Here is a 21,129-nt window from a genome sequence, read left to right as displayed (position 1 = left end):
GAAGCGATCTTTAAATAATTTCAGAGACTAAGAGACTGAGAAGTTCATGTCTACATGTATTATATAATATAAACTGCAAAGACAGAATGATATTTGAATTTATCTGGCTATGAAGAGCAGTCACATTGCTGGAGCTATTTCTACAGTCAGATGCAAAATCATTCAAGAGTGATGGTGAGATAGATATGGATGTATTTTCTGGATGCAAAAGAAAGAACTTGAGAACATCACTTTTTGTAAACACTTGTAGAAGACATAACTGAAAGAACTGTCAGAAAATTCATAAAGGAATTACGTCAGAAAAAAGCAAATTATGCTCAGAAGGACAGATGGAAGAAAGAAGGTTGAGCAGATGAATTAGTAAAATATATTGAAAAATCAGATTAGCTGTTAAATGGCAAGACAAAAATAATAACTATATTGGTATATCAGTCTGCTTGTGCTGCCATAACAAAATACCATAGGACGGGTGTCTTAACCAACAGAAATTTATTTTCTCAGAGTTCAGGAGGCTAGAAGTCCAAGATCAACGTTCTGACTTATTCCGTTTTTGGTGAGAGCTCTCTTCCTAGCTTGTAGATGGCCACCTTACCCCTGTGTCCACACATGGCCTTTCCTTGGTGCCCACATGCATATAGAGCAAGCTGGCTCTCTAGTGTCTCTTCTTATGAAGACACTAGTGCTTTATTTCAGGGTCCCAGTCATATGACCTCATTTAACCTTGATTACTTCCTTAGATGCCTTTCTCCAAATACAGCCACAATCAGGGTCAGGGTTTCAACATATGAATTTTGGGGGGACATAAATATTAAGTCCATAATAGTTAGTGTTTAAAGAATGGTTAAAATGAAAACACTGGTCATAGAGAGATGAAATGAACAGTAAGAGGAGACAATAGAGTTCAGTGGGGAGGCAGGCTTTGATAAAGTTCTTTTCATAGAAGTTGAAAGTATACAGAAAATACTAAATAAATTTAAACTTAGATAAAGTAAAGACAGATAGAGACAGAGAGAGAGAGAAATGATAGATAAACTTTCTATCTATCAGAAGCCACAGGGCTCCTGAGTTAAAAACCATCAACAGTAAAAAAATAAGACACACAGAAATATCACAACAACAATAACAATAAAACTAACAGAACAATAACATCTATGAAAATTAAACTCAAATTCTCTCTCTTCAGTGTATCAAAACTTAAAGACAAAATCACAAATGCACTTTTGAAATATCTAAGCTGAACTACACACAAAAGTAACACATATCAAAATTTGTAGGATGAAAGTAAACAGTATTTGAAGGGAAATACATAGCTTTAGGTGCATTTACTAAAATAAATATTAAAATTACATCCCTGACTCATTAAAAAAAACAGTAAATGAATGAACATATGTATATTAAACATTTTAAAACTTGAAAAAAAATTAAAATGAAAAATAAATATCAAGGAAGGAAAGGATTTTTTAAAAAGTCAAAGAAAACAGAAAACATGAGTAACAAAGACTGACAAATTTTATTATATGCAGGTGAAATTTATGTAAATCAATACTATGTAAGTATTGAAAAAAACAGACTAAGAAAAGTTTAAAGTGTCAGGGACAAGAATAAATATATTTTAAAAAACCTCCAATGGGAGAAAATATTGAAAAACATGCAAGTGTTATCAAAAATAATTGCTCTGAGAAAGAACTATAAAGAGTCAATAAATATGAAAAATTATTTCAATCAAAGAAACACAAAATAAAGTCTTGAGATATATCAAGGATTTGGAGAAATGGGAACTCTGACACACTTCTGCTAAACCGACATGTCAAGCAATTTGCAAAGTGTAAGAAATATTTGAATGTAACATTGTGATAAAATATACGTAGCCAATATACTATACTACTGCTAAGAAAAGTTGTTACGAGAATGTACCCATTGATAAAACCAATATTTGTGCAGTAACTAAAATTCTTATGTAAAAGTATAAGAACCTGCTCAAGTGTAAAGAACTGAGACCGCCTATATCTACCTAGCTGAACAATGGAGATCGAAAACCGGGGTCACTTGTGTCAACATAACTTAATTTTAAGTTCCAGGAAATTCCTGCCCAGGAAGATAAAACCATAAATCAATAAATAATTTCACTCATTGCTTCGGGAAATTTCTGTAAGTGCACCTATTTTAGAAAGAGTTTGCTCATCTGGGTACCATCTCTTCTGCTCAAACAACTCTCTTAGACAACATTTTACTTATAGACTTACTTTAAGTAGCTCCTCTGGGTCCATCAATCCTAAACTATTATGTCATAAATTTTGCCCAATCCCAATCAATCCCCCACAGTGAAAGATCCACTTAATAAATCAGAGTCTCTGAAGGTGAGGCTCTGAGGACATTAGTTTTTAAAGCTCATTTAATTATTCTGAATGTGTCAGTTCAAAAGCTACTAGAATTAAAAAGAGTGCCTGGCTTCAGTGAATTTATAATTTGGGGGTAAACTAAAACTTGTACAGTGCATGATGAGGAATTACATTGACAGTGAACATCACGTGAACACCATGGGAGGAATCATCTGACATACTTGCTATCACATCCTTAAATTACTTTTAAATCTCACTTACCTTTACCTGGCTGGTTGGCGGCTCTTCACGATGTTAGTTGATAACTCTGAGATTCCTATGGGTATGCTCTGGGTATCCCTAGAGTAACACCTGAAATATCATCATATTTTTGTTCTTATCTCTCTCGTCTGGAACTATGAACTTTTTGAGAAAGGAATCTTGCAGAAGCCATCAACCCACGAACGAGCATTATGTTTGGCACATTGTGTATGATTCATATTTGTTAAATGATTGAATATGAATGAAAAGTTTGCATGCTTCCTCTATAACTTAATGGCTATAATTTGTAATGACATATGTTTATGTACCTTAGAAGTTAACTTTAAAATGATTTATATGTTTCAGTGAGAAGGAAACATTTGTTAATTTTCTAATAGAAACAGGATTATTTTCATTTTAGCTGTGGAAAATTAGAGGTAGCTAAAAGAGTGTCTAAAGAATATAGCTATAGTTGCTTTTTTAAAGAGAGATACTTCATTATGTTAGCATTTCATTTTAAAATGTCAGCATTTCAGATTTCTTGCCCTCTTGAATGACAAGAAATCATCTTTACTCCAATGTAACTGCCTTTCCATGAGAACATTTAATAATAAAATAAAATAAGGTTACCAGGCATGTTTAATTTCAGTTTTCAAGGGTTTCATTGTTTCATATTTAGAGCAGAGATTCTCAAAACAGGACTTGTGAGTGTATTTCCCAATATCTCCTTGTGAGCTCCAGTATAATTTTAAAAAAACAACTTTGCCTTATTACTTTATTAAATTACTTGATATATATATAAAGAACAATGTTTGACAAATGATAGTTACTTTTAGGTATTATTATGGTTTGTAACAGTAACAATATTTATCTTATTTCAAATAGCACAAAAAGGTTTTTTTGAGATTTCTCTGAAACAGCAGTCTGAGTTTTAACAGGCAATGCTCAATGGTTGTCTATAGTACAAAACTATGTATGTTGATTTTATTTTCCTATTATATTTTATTATAAAAGTAAGTGTGTTTCTTCCAAAAATTTTAGGGGATAAATGGAATAATTTTACAATGAAATATTACTTATGTACCAAAATTAAATCAGAAGGTAAATGTAAAAGAAAAATTTATATCTGATAAAATATTTTAAATATGTTTTAGTAAAAGAATACAATGCTCTTCTCAAATGACAAACAACCATATCTATAAATTAGATGCATTTTAAAGTACTCTTGTCTCTACCTGCTAGCTCTTGCAGCTATGCTAATGAGGGAAGGAACTATACATCAAATGGTCTCATAGTGAATTACACGTTTGCTTCATTGCAAGTTATTTATCATAGTGGTAATTTTATATTTATTTGATGATCCTACACAATTAATATCTATCTTCTTAAGTAGACATAAAGCTTTCTAAAGGCTCACTATTGTATTTCTTTTATCTGTTCTCCGTGTTTAGCAACAGCTCAATAAATTTTGTCAAATAAATCATATGTGTGACTCAAGATATTTTATGCAAAAGCTGTGAAATGTAACATAATTATAATGTTGACTGTCTCTCTTCCTTTCTTTTCCTAGAAACAGATTGAGTCGATCACATCTTGGTCAGAAAATAACACAAAGGAGCAAACCAGAGGAAAAAGAGGACATTACACGTTATATGTTTTATTTTGCATTTTGCTTTAAAGATTAAGTACCTGTTTTTCTAGATTTTATTACATAATGATACTACTTTGAAGTATAAATAACTTACTGAATGAAGCTGATAATATCTGAGACTTTTCTTTAAATTATACATACAAACTAATCCAAATCCTTTTTCACCATTGTAGTTAGACGTCTGATGGCAAATTTTTTTAAAATTTTTTATTTTTCCTTCTTCTCCCAAAAGGCCCCCAGTACATAGTTGTATATTGTAGCTGTGGGTCCTTCTGGTTGTGCTATGTGGGACACTGCCTCAGAATGGTCTGATGAGCGGTGCCAGGTCTGCTCCCAGATCCGACCTGGCAAAACCCTGGGCCGCCGAAGTGGAGCGCACCAACTTAACTACTCAGCCATGGACCTGGCCCTCTGATGGCAAATTTAATGAATTTCTCTTCAAAAATATGATTAATAGTTTCTAATCGTCAAATTCAAATAGTTATTATCCATATCTTTATTACTTTAGATGGCCTCTTCTTTAAATTTTTTTCCTTCCTTGGGTTTTTTTTAACAAAAGTTTTTCCTACTACTGCCTACTATGATAACTAGTCACTTTTGTTGATTCATCTTTATTCTCTAGTGGGTAATTAATATTTATCTTCTCTAAGGTCTATATCTGGCTTTTTATTTTCTTGTTCTCTGGTTTTTCCTTTATTACCGTGTCTCCTCATTCATTTACATAAATATAACCACCACTCTAACCTTAATCTCTAGTATAGACCTATGTGTGTGTAATTGTGGAGCTCCTGTCTTCCTCTTTATGGATGATGATATCCACCTTAAGGTATAATTTAAATAAAATAATGTTAATAATTTAAGAAGACATAAGAAAATGTTAAGAAAGTCTCTGGTACTCTACATGTTTAGTAAATACTCAGTAGTAATTGTTGATGATGGGGGCCAGCCCAGTGGTGTAGCGGTTAAGTTCACGCTCTTCGCTTCATCGGCCTGAGGTTCCCAGATTCAGATCCTGGGCATGGACCTAGCACTGCTCATCAAGTCACGCTGTGTCAGCATCCCACATCAAATAGAGGAAGATTGGTACAGATGTTAGCTCAGTGACAATCTTCCTCAAGCAAAAAGAGGAAGATGTCAGCTCAGGGCCAATTTTCCTCACACACACACAAAAATAAAATTGTTGATGAGGATCATGTTAGGCATTTGAGAAAAGAGTGACACATATGTAAGTTTACTATTGCTCTTGCAACATTGGGCCCATCCATATAATCCAGGATAATCTCCCTATAGCAATATCCCTAACTTGATCATATCTGCAAGTTCCTTTTGTTGTGTAAGGTAACATATTTACAGGTTTGAGGACTGGTTAAAAATATCTTTGGAGAGGCATTATTCAGCCTACCACAGTGTGTTATCTAGCCCTCAAATACTCACATTCATCTCATTTTCAAAGTACTCACATTCATCCCAATGTCCCATAAGTCTCAACCTGTTACAGAATCAACTCAATTTCAAAATCTCATATAAGTCTTCGAAGCTGAAAAGTTCCAAAGTTCATCTTCTAAATCATGTGTGGGTGAGACTCTGGGTGTGATCTATGCTGGTCAAAATTCCTTGTGAAATGTACAACTGGGAAACTAAAAACTAATATCTCTGCTCCCAAAATATAATGATGTGATAGGCACGGGATACCAGTTATAGTTCCTTTCAAAAGAAAGAAAATGAAAGGAAAAAAGAGTCACTGGTCCCAAGCAAATTCAAAATTCAACTGGGCAGACTCCATTAGGTTTCAAGGTCTGCAATAGTCCATTATGACCGTAGGCTCAACCCTCTGGTCCATCAGCTCTGTGTCTGGACTCCTGGCTCTACCCTGAGTCATGCTCCATTTTTCATGAAAGATAGCATATGTTTGCAGCTGAGCCTTTTTATCAGTCTGCTTCCTGCCAGTAGAATTTTGGGAGTCTGATAGCCTTTTATCAGTTGCCTGCTCTCTGTCCATTTTGGTCCAAATCAATAGTATTTCTACTAATATTACATTTTTGGGAATCCTGTAGGTCCCCCATGTATGTATAAGGGATTCACTCCATTAGATAAGAGACTTCTGTGGAAGTCTTTCCTAGATAACCTCATCTTTTTGGTTTCCCCTGAGATGGCTGAGCGGCTCCATGAGTCACATGCTTAAGATCTTCAAAGAAGCTTCTGTATGACTGAATAAGGTGCCCCTTTGTTCCTTCTGAGGCACTGGAAAAAGGTTATCCAGGCACACCTTTGGCATTCTATTAAGATTTCTATTTCCTTTTAGGGAATCTCCTAATTTTAACTCTTTAGCGATCCAGATAAGCTGAGCGTTTCCCCAGTGAAGTCCTGGTTACTTTTGTTTAACACTTCTTCCCTCAATTGATCTCTTTCCTCTTGCATTTCCCTATAAACAGCAAGACAGAATTAAGTCTCATCTTCAACACTTTCCTGGGAAATCTCAAAAAAAGTCCAAGTTCATCACTTATGAATTCTGTTTTCTTTACAATGGTAGGACTCAAATCAGCCAAGATTTCTGTCATTATATAACAACAATCCACTTCTCTCACATTTCCAATAACGTGCTCCTCATTTCTTTCTGAGTCTTCACTAGCAGTACTTTTAATGCCCATGTTTCTAGGAACAATCTGTTTATGACAATTTAGTTATTGTCTAAGATAATATAGAGTTTGGTTACGATATTCCTCACTTATTTCTAAGCCCTCACATGCAGTCTTTCATGTCCGTATTTCTACTAACGGTCTGTTAAAGGCATGCTAAGCTTTTTCTACAATGCTTCTCAAAATTCATCCCACCTTTACTCATTACTCAATTCCAAAGCTGCTTCCACATTTTGACATATCTGTTACATCAGAACCCCATTGTTGGTACCAAAATGTGTACTAGTTTCCTATTGCTGGTATGACAAATTAACACAAACTTCGGGGCTTAAAAAAACACATAAATTTATTATCTTACCAATCTGGAAGTCAGAAATCTACAGTCTGACTGAGCTAAAGTCAAGATATCAGCAGAGCTATTTCGTCTGGAGGCCCCAAGGGACAGTAATCATTTCTAGCTTTTGACTCAGAGTGAAAAAGGTATAACTCTTCCTTTCACTTAAACTCTTTTGAGGCCATTGGAGGGTTATTTATTGGCCTAATTTCAACATTGTTCTGTCTCAGAGAATAGAGAGGCCCAAGGAGAAAGACAGAGACAGGGACGGTGGAGCAGTCAGAACACACATAATATTTATCAGTTAAGTTTGCCATGTTATATGGGCATAGGTTGTGGCAACCCAAAACAATTACAAGAGTAACATCAGAGATCATTGATCATAGATCACCATAGCAAATATAATAATAAAACAGTTGAAATATGCAAGAATTACCAGAATGTGACACAGAGACATGATTTGAGCAAATGCTGTTGGAAAAATGGCACTGATAGACTTGCTCGACACAGGTTTGCCACGACCGAACCTTCGATTTGTAAAAAGTGCAATATCTATGGAGCGCAATAAAGTGAGGTGCAATAAGATGGATGCCTATGCACATGCGCACACACACAGTAGTCTCCCCTTATCCGGAGTTTTGCTTTCTGCAGTTTCGGTTACCCGTGGTCACTTGTGGTCCTAAAATATTAAATGGAAAATTCCAGAAATAAGGAATTCATAAATTTTAAATTGAGAGCCATTCTGAGTAGCATGATGAAATCTCATGCTGTCCCACTTCATCCTGCTCAGGATATGAATCATCCCTTTGTCCAGTCTATATCCCTGCAGTCACTTAGTAACTGTCTCAGGTATCAGATTGACTGTCAGGGTATCACAGTGCTTGTGTTCAAGTAACCCTTTCTTTACTTAATATTGATCCCAAAGAGCAAGATAGTGATGCTGGCAATTCGGATATGCCAAAAAGAAGTTATTGTTGTTCATCTCTTACTGTGCCAAATTTATAAATTAAACTTATCACAGGTTTGTTCATATAGGACAAAACAGTGATACAAGGTTCAGTACTGCTACAGTTTCAGGTATCCACTGGGGGTCTTGGGACATATCCTCCACGGATAAGGGGGAGTGCTCTGTATGCTTATAAAATATGAGCCAATATGTAAATAAAATGGTAATCATTTATATTATATACTAATTATGATTACCCAGTGATAAGTATAGGACATCTAATTATATCCCCTCCAAATCATCGTGATGCTAAATAGTTCTAATTGCATTGTTTTCCAGAAATAAATTATTCTTTTACATTTTTCCCAGAGTGTCCATGGATTTGACTATGAACATTCTGCAGATATTATAGTCATACAAAAACTCATAATTTGAGAAGGATTGTTAATTTTTGCTTTACAAAATGAAAGAAACATATTGTTTCAAATGCTCTCGACATCATGCTTTTTATCTAATTAGATGGTCTATTTTAATTATTGCCATTTTGTAGCTTGCTATGCATAGCCTTATTATTTTAGCTGTGAAATTATTTTAATACTTCCCATTAGGTAAGTTAATGATTTTATATTTTCTAAAATTTAAAAATGTTTCTTAGTGAAATTCTTTCAATTATACTGATGATCATTTTCAAAAGTTTGCAAAGGCAGTGTGCTTTAAAACATTAAGAAAGTGACTTTCTGTCCCTGGACTAATTAACCCCTTTATCACTTCAGCAGATCTCCTGATGTTTCATTAATTTTCCCACAATTGATTAAAAGTACAGAACATAGCTTATCAACTACATTCATTGATTCAGCTACAGAACTGAGAACTAACATTTCTGTTAAAAATATTTTTGTAGGTTTGCAATTGCAATGAAATAGAAGAAACTCCCACAGCCCAACTGTTCACAATATTAAATTAGTGTTAAAACTTTTAGGTGAGTTTGAAAAAATGGAGGTGATTAACACAGATCATTTTTTATAATTGATATATATAAAGTAGCATTGAACCTCTCTTTTTGTGGAAGTAGAAAGTTTAATTCAAATACTGCAGCACAACTTTTAAGATCTCCATTTTCTTCGCTGAAAAGGAGTAGAAGATTCAGTTTCATTGGAGTATGTGAAGGTACTGAGATCTTTCAGAATAGAGAATCCCTTTTCTCTGTGCTTCCTACTTGTGTTCTCTCTATCCCTTTGCCTATTAATTTTGAAAACACTAAAAATGTAATGGAAAGAAGATGCACTAATACTGGTAGGAAATTATTTAGGACTGTAATTCACACTGAACTTGTGAAATAAATACCTCCTTGTTATCTGTAACAATTTAATAAAAAGAAGAAATGGTCAGTAAAGAATTCCAAGCAGGGGCTAGCCCAGCGGCACAGTGGTTAAGTTCGAACGTTCTGCTTCTCTGTGGTCCGGGGTTTGCCGGTTCGGATCCTGGGTGCAGACATGGCTGGCACTGCTTGGCAAAAGCCATGCTGTGGTAGGCAACCCACGTATACAAAAGAGGAAGATGGGCATGAATGTTAGCTCAGGGCCAGTCTTTCTCAGCAAAAAGAGGAGGATTGGTGGTAGTTAGCTCAGAGCTAATCTTCCTCAAAAAAGAAAAAGAATTTCAAGCAATATGCCAGAAGGATGTTGGAGATATTCTGGCACAGTTAAGGGGTGATTCCTAGTAATTTTCAATCAAACCATATGGCTGACTGTCCATTTGGTGAATGATTTGTCCTCCATATCTGCGTGTGTGCTAACAACTCACATATTATTTTTTGTATTACTCTTTTGTTGGCACGCTTTTCACATAGATTATTAACTATTGGGGCTGGCCTTGTGGCGCAGTGGTTAAGTTCGCACATTCTGCTTCAGCGGCCCGGGGTTCGCCGGTTCGGATCCTGGGTGTGGACATGGCACAGCTTGGCAAGCCATGCTGTGGTAGGCATCGCACATATAAAGTAGAAGAAGATGGGCATGGATGTTAGCTCAGGGCCAGTCTTCCTCAGCAAAAAGAGGAAGATTGGCAGCAGATGTTAGCTCAGGGCTAATCTTTCTCAAAAAAAGGGGGGAGAAAATAATTTTTAAAAAAGATTATTAACTATTAATTATTCAGCAAGATAATGGGCCATGACGACTCTACTTAGTAACTGATGGAATTTTTTTGAAATGTGCATGCTTGTGTAGAAAATAAACCTCCTTCATTAAAAGAAGGACTTACTTTATTATACCAAATAATGTAGTTTGAAAAAGTAAGCTCAAAAATTCCTGAACCAAAAAGTTTGGCTTTTGTTTATAAATTACTTTTGTAAAAATGATGGGTAAGTTCGTTATGTTTCTGATCCATAGAACTAACACATGGAAACATTTGATTTTCTGAATTTAGACTAATAAACGCTAAATTCTAAATTTTTGTTAAAGTGCTTTTGATGGCAAAAACCGACTTAAAGCTAAAAATTTATTTTTCAAAGCTCACAAAACTAAAGTTTAGAAGAATATTTTTCAATTTTTTAAGAAGAAATTTTCAAATGAATTTTTCTTACTTTATGGTATTTATACTTGTGAAGTTATTAAAGCTGAAGGCTAGAAAAAAATGAATATAATTATAATATAGGACTAGTGTTTATATGTTTGAGTTTTTATTTGAAAAATTTCTTTCTCATAAATAGAGAAAACAATTCGAAAATACGTATGGAACTACAAAAGACCTCAAAGAGTTAAAGCACTCTTGAAAAAGAAAAACAGAATTAGGGGTGTCACAGTTCCTGATTTCAAATTATATTACAAACGTATAGTAATCAAAAGGTGGAGTTACACCAAACTAAAAAGCTTCTGCACAGTAAAGGAAACAATCAAATGACAAGGCAATTCATGGACTGGGAGAAAATATTTACAAATCATATATCTGAAAAGGAGTTAATATACAGAATATATAAAGGAACTCATACAACTCAATAATGAAAAAGAAAATCTGATTAAAAAATGGGCAAAGGATCTACAGAGACATTTTTCCAAGGAAAACTTACAAATAGCCAACAGATGCATGGTAAGCTGCTCAACATCACCATCATCAGAGAAACGCAAATCAAAAGCACGATGAGATATCAACTCACACCTGTTAGGATAACTATTATCAAAAAGATAAAAGATAAATATTGGAAAGAATGTGGAGAAAGGGGAACACTTGTACACTATTGATGGGAATGTATACTTTTGCAGCTACTTTGGAAAGCAGTGTGGAGGGTCCTCAAAGATTAAACATATAACTACCATATGCTCCAGTCATCTCTTTGCTGAGTATACACCCAACAAAAATGAAATCAGTATCTGAGAGAGATACTTCACACCCATGTTCATTGCAGTATTATTGACAATAGCCAAGGTATGGACACAACCTAAATGTCCATAGGTGAATGAATGAATAAGGAAAACACAGCATATATATACAATGGAATATTATTTATCTGTAAACAGAAGAAGATCCTAACGTTTGTAACAACATGGGTGAAACTTGAGGACGTTATGCTTAGTTAAATAAGCCAGACACAGAAAGACACTGCATGATCTCACCTATATGTAGAATCTAAAAATGTCCAATACACAGAAACAGAGAGTAGAACACTGGTTACCAGGGGTGGTGAGGTCGGGGAAATGGGAAGATGTTGGTCAAAGAGTACGAAGTTTCAGTTTTGTAGGACGGATAACTCTAGAGATTGAATGTATGACTATCATCATAGTGATGATGACTATCATTAATAATACTCAATAAAACGCAACTGAATACTGTTCTTTGAACAAATTTCAGGTGCTCTCACCACACACACACACAAAAGCATAACGATGTAAAGTGACAGAAATATTACTTACCTTGACTATGGTAATCACTTCACTATGCGTATGTATATCAAATCATCATTGTACATCTTAAATATACACAATTTTTATTTTACAAAACCCTCTAGTTTGCAGAGATTATTATTCTAACTAAATTTTTTTTTTTCCTTCTGGAAGATTCACCTTGAGCTAACATCCATGCCAATCTTCTATTTTTTTAGTAAGTGGGCCACCAGTACAGCATGGCCACTAACAGAGAGGTGTAGGTCTGCTCTTGGGAACTGAACCTGGGCCACCGAATCAGAGCACACCAAACTTAACCACTAGGCCACTGGGGGTGGACATTAAATATTTTGAATATATAGTGAATTTCAATTTTCAAGAAATCAGTTATTCATATGTATTTTAAAATTTATCACAGATAAACAGTATTGTTTATAGAGAAAATATTGATTTCAATTTTTTCTACTTTTTAAAACTACTACTATTACTGTCTTCCATTTTACTCATTTCTGAAGATATATAAATTGGTTATCTAATTGAAGGTTGAAAAAATATTTGCTGAAACTTCTAGTTTCCCTATCATCTAACAACATGGAAGTGGAAAATAAAATTTAAAAACAAGCTATCTTTGGCCATAAATCTTGGATCCCATACTGGTATTTGTCTAAATATTCCATAATTATGACTTAAATCTTACTTTTAAATATTACTAGTGGATTTGAAAGTGTCAGTAAAACTGAGAAGACAATTATGTTTTGGTTTTAAATGATAACGTGTGTAGTAATCAAACTACAATATTTGAAATGTTTCACTCAGATTGGGAAGAAAACTCACAGAGGATACCAGCAAGATTGAGGAGGAAAAAGTAAAATTTTATTTTTTTAATATATTTTAAATTTAAACTTGTTTTTCCAATATTAATAGCTTGACATTGCTAGAATATTCAAAGAATTGAAGTAAGTGGAACTAAATAATCATGAATTGTACATCTTCCAATTTTTTCAGAGTAAAACTTACCTAAGAAAATAGATAATATTAAAAGTTCAAAACACAAAAAAGAAAGAGAAATCTTATAAATATTTAAATAAAATTAAAAATAGCTATTCACAAATACTTGACATAAAAATATTCTCAGAGGTAGGTTTTGATTCAATGGGAAATAAAGTTTGTTTCAACAGACTACTTAGAAAATACCAATCATAAGAAAAGTACACAGAAAAATCTGTATAGCTTGGTCAAATCTATACTTGGAGGATAGCATATTGCTTTGTAATTCCATTACTGAAAATAAATTTAGAAAAATACACTAAGAATTTCACTCAAAACGTAAAAGTTGTAATAAGAACAAAGCAAATCTAGGGAAAGAAGAAAAATTATTGCTGACAAAAATCAGGAAAAAATAGGAAATGAGTAGACTTTCAGGACAGTGAGATTCTTCTTTTAAGGGAATGGACTCCATGCTAATATTAAGAATTTTTTTCAGTATAAAATTGAAAGCCTTTCATGCGTCATTGTTATATGCTGCTCTGAGTGGGGAATGAGGTTCCCAGAAAAGAGATTCCCATTTTTCCATGGTTAGCCCACACTTTTGATTTTGATACTTTATGAGATATCAATAGAGTTTGTCAGAATAGCCTCCACCTTCTTCCTGAGATAGGTCATTGTTATTTCAAGCAAGGAAAGTATCTTTAATTCTTGCTAACTTTTTCTGATTCGTCCATTTGTTATTATAGCCAATAGAATCATTTGTATTCCTTTGAGGATATATTTTGCATTCCTACTTTCTTTTTTTTTTTTTTTACAGATTTTATTATTATTATTTTTTTTCCTTTTTCTCCCCAAAGCCCCCCGGTACATAGTTGTATATTCTTCGTTGTGGGTCCTTCTAGTTGTGGCATGTGGGACGCTGCCTCAGCGTGGCCTGATGAGCAGTGCCATGTCCGCGCCCAGGACTCGAACCAACGAAACACTGGGCCGCCTGCAGCGGAGCGCGTGAACTTAACCACTCGGCCACGGGGCCAGCCCCTCTAATTCCTACTTTCAACCAAAGGGTCTTGGGTTATCATTGGTCTTTATTAACATATGGTGATGGATAAGAATTCTTCTCCTTATGCTGTTGCTGTTGTCCCTCCCAGAAAAACCTACAGTGTGGATTTAATAAAATGAATTGTATAATTTAGATCATAGAAAAAAGAAGATTCTACCCTCAAAATCAATATAACCAGATCTCATCCTCATATCCATAGACACTTACGTTCCGTCAATCTTCAAATCCTGTTCATGTCACTTCCAAACTAAATCTCTGATGCAGCCTCATTTTTCTGCCTCCACAATTTTAGTGAAGTCACTATCATTTCTTGTGCAGGTGAGTGCACTGGCTTCCTATCTGGCCCCCCGCTTTCTTTCACCAGCCTCTTCCCTTACCAGATAGAGAAATCTTTTTAAAAAAATGAAATTATGCTATTCCCAGCTTAAAATCAATGCTTTCACATTATACTTAGCAATTGGAGCCTTTTTCCAGGACTTATAAATCCTTACACAATCTAGCCCATTTTGCTCATTTCATCTCTTAGAATTTCCTAACTCTTTCACTCCCTTATGATTACAATAGCTTTTGGCAATTCCAGGAACAAAGATGCCACATTCTCCCTTTTTCACAGCCTTTGCATTTATTATTTGCTCCACCTGGCATCAATGGCCCCTAGGATCCTGCAGGTCTTAGGTGACATAGCATCCCTTCCGGGAGGCCATCCTCCTAGCTATTCTGTATCACAGAATCACAGAGTTTCCTTCATGGCATTTAAATACTGTATATTTATTTGAGCCATTTGTTTTATGATTTTCTGTTTCCTACACTAAGGTATAATTCCAGTATGGCCAGTATGCTGTCTGTCTTGCTTACTGTATTACCTAAAGTTTGGAGCACTGGGTCTGGTGCTTACATAATGTAGGGTAATTAAGTGAAGAATAAAGGGATGTTAAATATTTTCTTTGTACTTTACAATATATCTTATACTAGAAAATATATGTCTCTTTCACGTATAAAAGAGAGATAAGAGTTAGGAAGGAAACAATTTAAAAATATTTTGAATCTGAGGCAGAGCTCCAGAGACACAGAAACAAAATTAGTCAAAGATGAAAAGCAAACAAATTTCTCCTTTCCTGTCTGGGTACAAGAAATCTATTCTATTGGCAAATATGACCTAGGACTGTTTGAAAATGATCATGCACTTCTTGTAATTTCAAAAGTTTTATAAAACTTGTTTAGCAGATTTATGCAGATGTTATATAGGAATGAAATCACAAATGTCCTCAATGTGTTTAGGACCATTACATCCGTCTTAAGCAGATTCTATAGAGAAGGCAAAATTTTCCCTCTACACTCTTAGATGTTTTTGGTCAGGCTTGAGAATTAAACTGATATGGAACAGATTAACAGGAGAAAAGTATACAAATTTACGTAAGTTTTACATGACATGGGAGCCCTCATAAGGAATGAAGACACAAAGAAGTGGCAAAACCTAAATGCTTTTATACTAGGCTGAACAAAGAAAGGCAATTGTGGAAAAGTAACTAAAATATACAGGAGGCCAAAGGAAATCAAGAAATATTTTAACCAAGTCTATTTGCACAGAATTCTCTTGGTTTTGACTCCCTGTCAAACAACGTTTCTTTTCTCCTGGCACAAGGGGAGCATCTTTCACATGGGAGTTTTTATCTCCTGTTTTCAGGAAGAAAAGCAGAGATTAGGAGCCAGCCCTGATGGCCTCATGGTTAAAGTTGGGCACTCTCAAGTTCAGTTCCCGGTCATGGAACCACACCACCCGTCTGTCAGTTGCCAGGCTGTGGTGGCAGCTCACAGAAAAGAACTAGAAGGACTTACAACTAGAATATAAAACTATGCACTGGGGCTTCAGGGAAGGGAAAAAAAAAGGGGGGAGGCAGATTGGCGACAGATGTTAGCTCAGGGCAAATCTTCCCCCCCCCAAAAAAAAAGTGGAGATTAGAATGCCCTTCTTGCATCTGCTATTTTAAGTGCCTTTGGCTCAAAATAATCCTTATGCCAAAGTGGCATATTTTAGGGTGGCATATTCTGTCATCCTTCACTACTGTTTTGTGCTTTTCCCTTTACTTGAACATATAACTTCATAGTGCTTTGCATATTATAGTTACTCAACAAGTATTAGTTACAAAGAGTGAAGTTACTAAATGCCATAGTTAAAGACAAACTTGATTTTATTATTCCATTATTTAATACTTTTCAGTAACCTGAGACTGAGTAATATCCAAACTCCTGTGATAGTATTGACTATTTCATGATATTTGAGCTGCGATTTCCTCTTAAATACCTGATACTGATTTGTTTCTCTGTTTATGTGCCCTATGAAGACATCTTTTACATACTCCCCTCCACTCTATCCATTTGCAAGCTTTCTGCTCATGATTCAAGATTCAGCACTTGTGTAATTTTCCTTGTCCAACCTTCTTGTAACCACTCAGATGGATTAGGCCCTCCTCTCCCTGAACGCTCAAGTGCAGTCAGAGTTCTACTCTATTCCTACCATCCGAGGGCTTTCCTATTTTTTGTATTTTTCTTCCTTGCCATACATTAAGCTCTTTTAAAGCACAGACCAATTTTTTGTTACCCTGGGATGATACACAGAAAAGTGTGTGTCGGAAAACTGGTTTTACCATCTCAAAATACTGAATTGGCTTGAAGTGAAAACTAGCTCCAGTGCTAAGAGATGAACAGCATAGTTAAGAAGCTGGAGCGAAGGAGGGAAAACTTTAATGCTTAATGACACTTGGTTAATTTCAAATCCAAATCAGCTTTCCAAAGCACCGGGTGTTTGTGTGTTTTCCTTCTCATGATTTTAATGTATCTATAATCCCAAGAAGAATAACATGACAGACACAGGTTTTTAATGGGGCCTCCTCACATGTTGGCAGTGTTGTGCTCTCTAGAGAGTTACCCAGACATTCTCTATCAGCCTAGAACTGTCGTTCTTGGCCTGAAAAACACCATGCTCTCTGTTTTGCTCTAAATCCTTCCAGATACACTAATTAGTTTTCATTTGGAGGCAGCGGTGATTTAGTTGAAAATGCACTATGTCTGATTTAAGTTTTGTATTGCTGTTCTGTCTTGATAATTTATTCAATGTGTGCCTTATCTTTAGATGTAAATACTTAACCAGTTAACTTTTAAATATATCAATTTTTAAATATGATACCTATATCAAAAGTTTTTTGTTATACATTTAATGTCAATAAATGTGAAGAATGTTGGCATAGTGATTGGACTTTATGAGCAATAAATGTAAATTAGTGTAAAACTAAAAGACTGCCTAAAATCATAGATTGAAAGTATACCTCAAATACTTAGGATTGTTATATCTTAAAAACTATAAGTGATGATTTTAAGATTAAGAAAACACCAAATATTCATGAAGTTATTTTGTTTTCAAATTATATAGAAAAATTTAGGTAGAAAATTCTAGTATTAGTTCAATATGCATTAGAAACACAAAATCACAATCCTATGTCTAAGTGTATCATGTATTACGTTTTTCTGAAAAATATGTTTACGATTGGAATTAAGCAGTAACCAAAAAAAAGATAAATTTCCTAGCCTTATGAAATATTCTTGTAGGCATTTATTCACAGTCTAATAATTTGAGAACATAGTCTGTTAACTTATTTCTGGATTTTTAATATGATTAAAATTATATTTTCCTCCAGACAATTATAATGTGTTTTTTTTATTGAGGTATAATTTACATATAACATATTAGTTTCTGGTTTAAAGTAATAATTCAATATTTGTATATACTATGAAATGATCACCACAATAAGTCTAGTTAACATCTATCCACATACATAGTTACAAATTGTTTTCCTTGTGACGAAGACTTTTAAGATCTGTTCTCTTAGCAACTGTCAAATATGCAATACAGTATTATTAGCTATAGTCACCATGCTGTACATTACATCCCATGACTTTTTTATTTATAATGACAGTATTATGAGGCATATTTTTAAAAAATGAAATATGAGACAGAGGGATAATTTTCCTAGTTTGAATATAAACAATCTTAAGAGTAATTATACTAGATATACCCTCATCTTGCCTTTAGTTTTTCCATCAAAGGTGCTGCATTTTAACTGAATTGGTAAAAGGTGCTACTTATTGATGAGGAATATAACTCTGCGTTGTACTTAATTAGCAAGAGGAACTTTTCCCCCTGAAAGTGACATTTAGAATGCCCCTGTTTACAGCATAGAACACAAAATCCTCTTTCTTTCCTATATTTTCCTGCTTTCTCCATTACATTTCCCATGGCATGATTCTCCTGTTTGGACAATTTATTGTTCCTTCTGGACTCTAATCCATTTTCTCACAAATAATTGTGATGAGAAGTGATCCCCACGTGATCCAGAGATACATGTTTATCATGAATGTTTATTCTCACGTGATTTTCATTTCAAAAGGATCTACGCAGCCTTTAGTTACATAAACAGAGTGTTAATCTTTAGCTATTGATTTTAAGTCCTGACATAAACAATTTTCTCAGAGCTCAAAAAATTTTAAAAATATAATCATTTACATTAAATACATTAAGTTCTCTCTCTCTCCTGTTTATCCTTTACTGACTGATAAAGCCCAGTGTGTTAAAGAGCTAAAATTTTTTTTTCCATATGAAAATCAAGCAGTTTAGACAATTCAAAATCTTGGTAGAATCAGAGACTTGTTAATTTATTTTTTAATATGTTTTTAATTTTTTTGAAAACAACAGGCACCTCTTCAGCTTTTCTTCTGGTTAGATTAAAATTGACCTATTTTTGTTCTTTTTTTTTAGGAAGATTGGCCCAGAGTTAACATCTGTGTCCATCTTCCTCTATTTTGTATGCGGGACACCTGCCACAGCATGGCTTGGTAAGTGGTGCATAGGTCTGCGCCTGGGATCTGAACTGGTGAACCCTGAGCCACCGAAGCAGAGTGTACAAACTTAACCACCTCACCACTGGGCTGGCCCCAAAACTAGCTACTTCCATAAAGACCTGAAGGAAGAAAAACTTTGGAAGTGTTTATGATGTAATTAAAACTGAACATTAACAGAAATTAAATTGATTTAAAATGGACAATTAAAAGAACAAGGCAGATTGCAATATGACATTTTATTTCTCATCTTGAAGTTTGCTATCAGGTACGCAAGCTAAATAGTTATGGATGATAAGTGAATGGAAAAATAAGCAGTAGCTTACCAGGGGCCTGGGAATGGTGGCTACTAGATTACAAACAGACCTCTGATACTCACAGTTACTATTTGGAAGGAGAAATTATTAACTCAAGCATCTCAGAGTCAGTCTTGGTTTAAATGAAAAAAACAATAGAGCATGATAATAATTGTATAGTCTTTGGAGGAAAGACTCAGGAAAATCTCATTGTATTTTCAAAGCACGATACTAGTACCTTTTGTGTTCTCTGATAAAAGAGCAGAATTAACAAATAATTTCTATTTTCCATGACTTATAAGAGCAAGACTTGCAAGGAATGCATATAAGAGAACCTCCACTGATATAAAATGTATTAATGGAAATGTATTGTATGAAAGCTCATTCTCCTACATATTGTGCATTTAGAAGATATAAGAAACTTCTTAAGACAACAACTACAAAATTAATTACAATGTATTTCTCTTTTATATCTATTAAGAAGAATAAACAATGATTATATTCTGCATTAATCAGTTAATCTGTATAATTTTTGTTTGTTTTTGTTCTCTTAGGAAACAAAATGTGTTCACTCAATTTGTAAAGGTACTCACTAGCTCTCTTAAATGGTATCACCATTTACTTAAGATAAAAAGCTCAGAGTTATTTTTAAGTCATCTTTTTACTTCATGTCCCTCACCCAATTTATAAATCAAGCATATTTGCTCTACTTTCAAATACATCACACATCTTACCACATATCATAAGCTAAAGGTAACATGAGGCTATATCTAGCATATTAGTCCTAAGATTTTTTATATTCAAACTAGAAAATTAAATCTCTTTTATATTGAATTTTTTAAAAATAAGGACATTGTAATTGTCTGGAAGAGAATATAATAATCATATTGAAAATCCAGAAATAATCCATCTTGTTAAAGTCACCATTTCTCCCACAGACTACAGCAATAACTTTAAAACTGCTCTCATTGCTAGCAGTTTTGCCCACAACGCTTCTCTCTTGCTCCAATTGATTCCCGAGGAAAGATACTATGATATAGAAAATGATAATTTCTCTGTGTTTGTTGAAACCCATAGAACTGCACATCACAGAGTGAACAAATTAAAAAAACATCAACCAGGATATCAGGGAATCCCGGGAGGAAGGGTAGACTGACAACTGAATCCAGCTGTATTACAAATGAATGACATAAGTGCACCGAAAGGGGTCAGGGAAAGAGAAGCTAAGTAACTTTGGAAAAGAACATTTCGACTGAATACTGCAGAGTTAAAACCAAAACGACATAAAGACTATACTTTAATTGTTTAATTTGTTTCTCACAGGAGTAGGGGCTAACAAGTATGAAACTACTTTACATGAATACTGGAGTTGACAAATTGTTGGTAATGGGAGCCAGGTATTGTGCTGTCCAAGAAAGAGGTTAAAAATATTCAAGGAGCTAGCCCTGTGGCGGAGTGGTTAAAGTTCGGCATCCTCTACTGGGGCTGCCCAGGGTTCATGGGTTCAGATCCCTGCACGGACCTACTCCACGCATCTGCCATGCTGTGGAGGCATCCCGCATACAAAGTAGAGGAAGACTGGCACAGATGTAAGCTCAGGGCCAATCTTCCTCAAGCAAAAAAAAAACAGGGAGATTGGCAATGGATGTGAGCTCAGAGTGAATCTTCCTCACCAAAAAAAAATCATGAAGGCTAGGGTGAACAAATCCTATGGTGCTGGATTGTGTTTGGACATATCAGTGTGAATTCATGTTTATTTTAATACAGATATAGATAGATAGAAGTAGAAGCAATTATAATGTATGCATGCATGTTCATACATGGGATAATATACATACATATATTTCTGGGCTCGGTGTACTGAGATGATCTAGAAAC

Source organism: Equus caballus, chromosome 17, assembly GCF_041296265.1.
Source record: "Equus caballus isolate H_3958 breed thoroughbred chromosome 17, TB-T2T, whole genome shotgun sequence".
Lineage (NCBI taxonomy): Eukaryota > Metazoa > Chordata > Mammalia > Perissodactyla > Equidae > Equus > Equus caballus.
Note: the sequence above shows the minus strand (reverse complement) of the source record.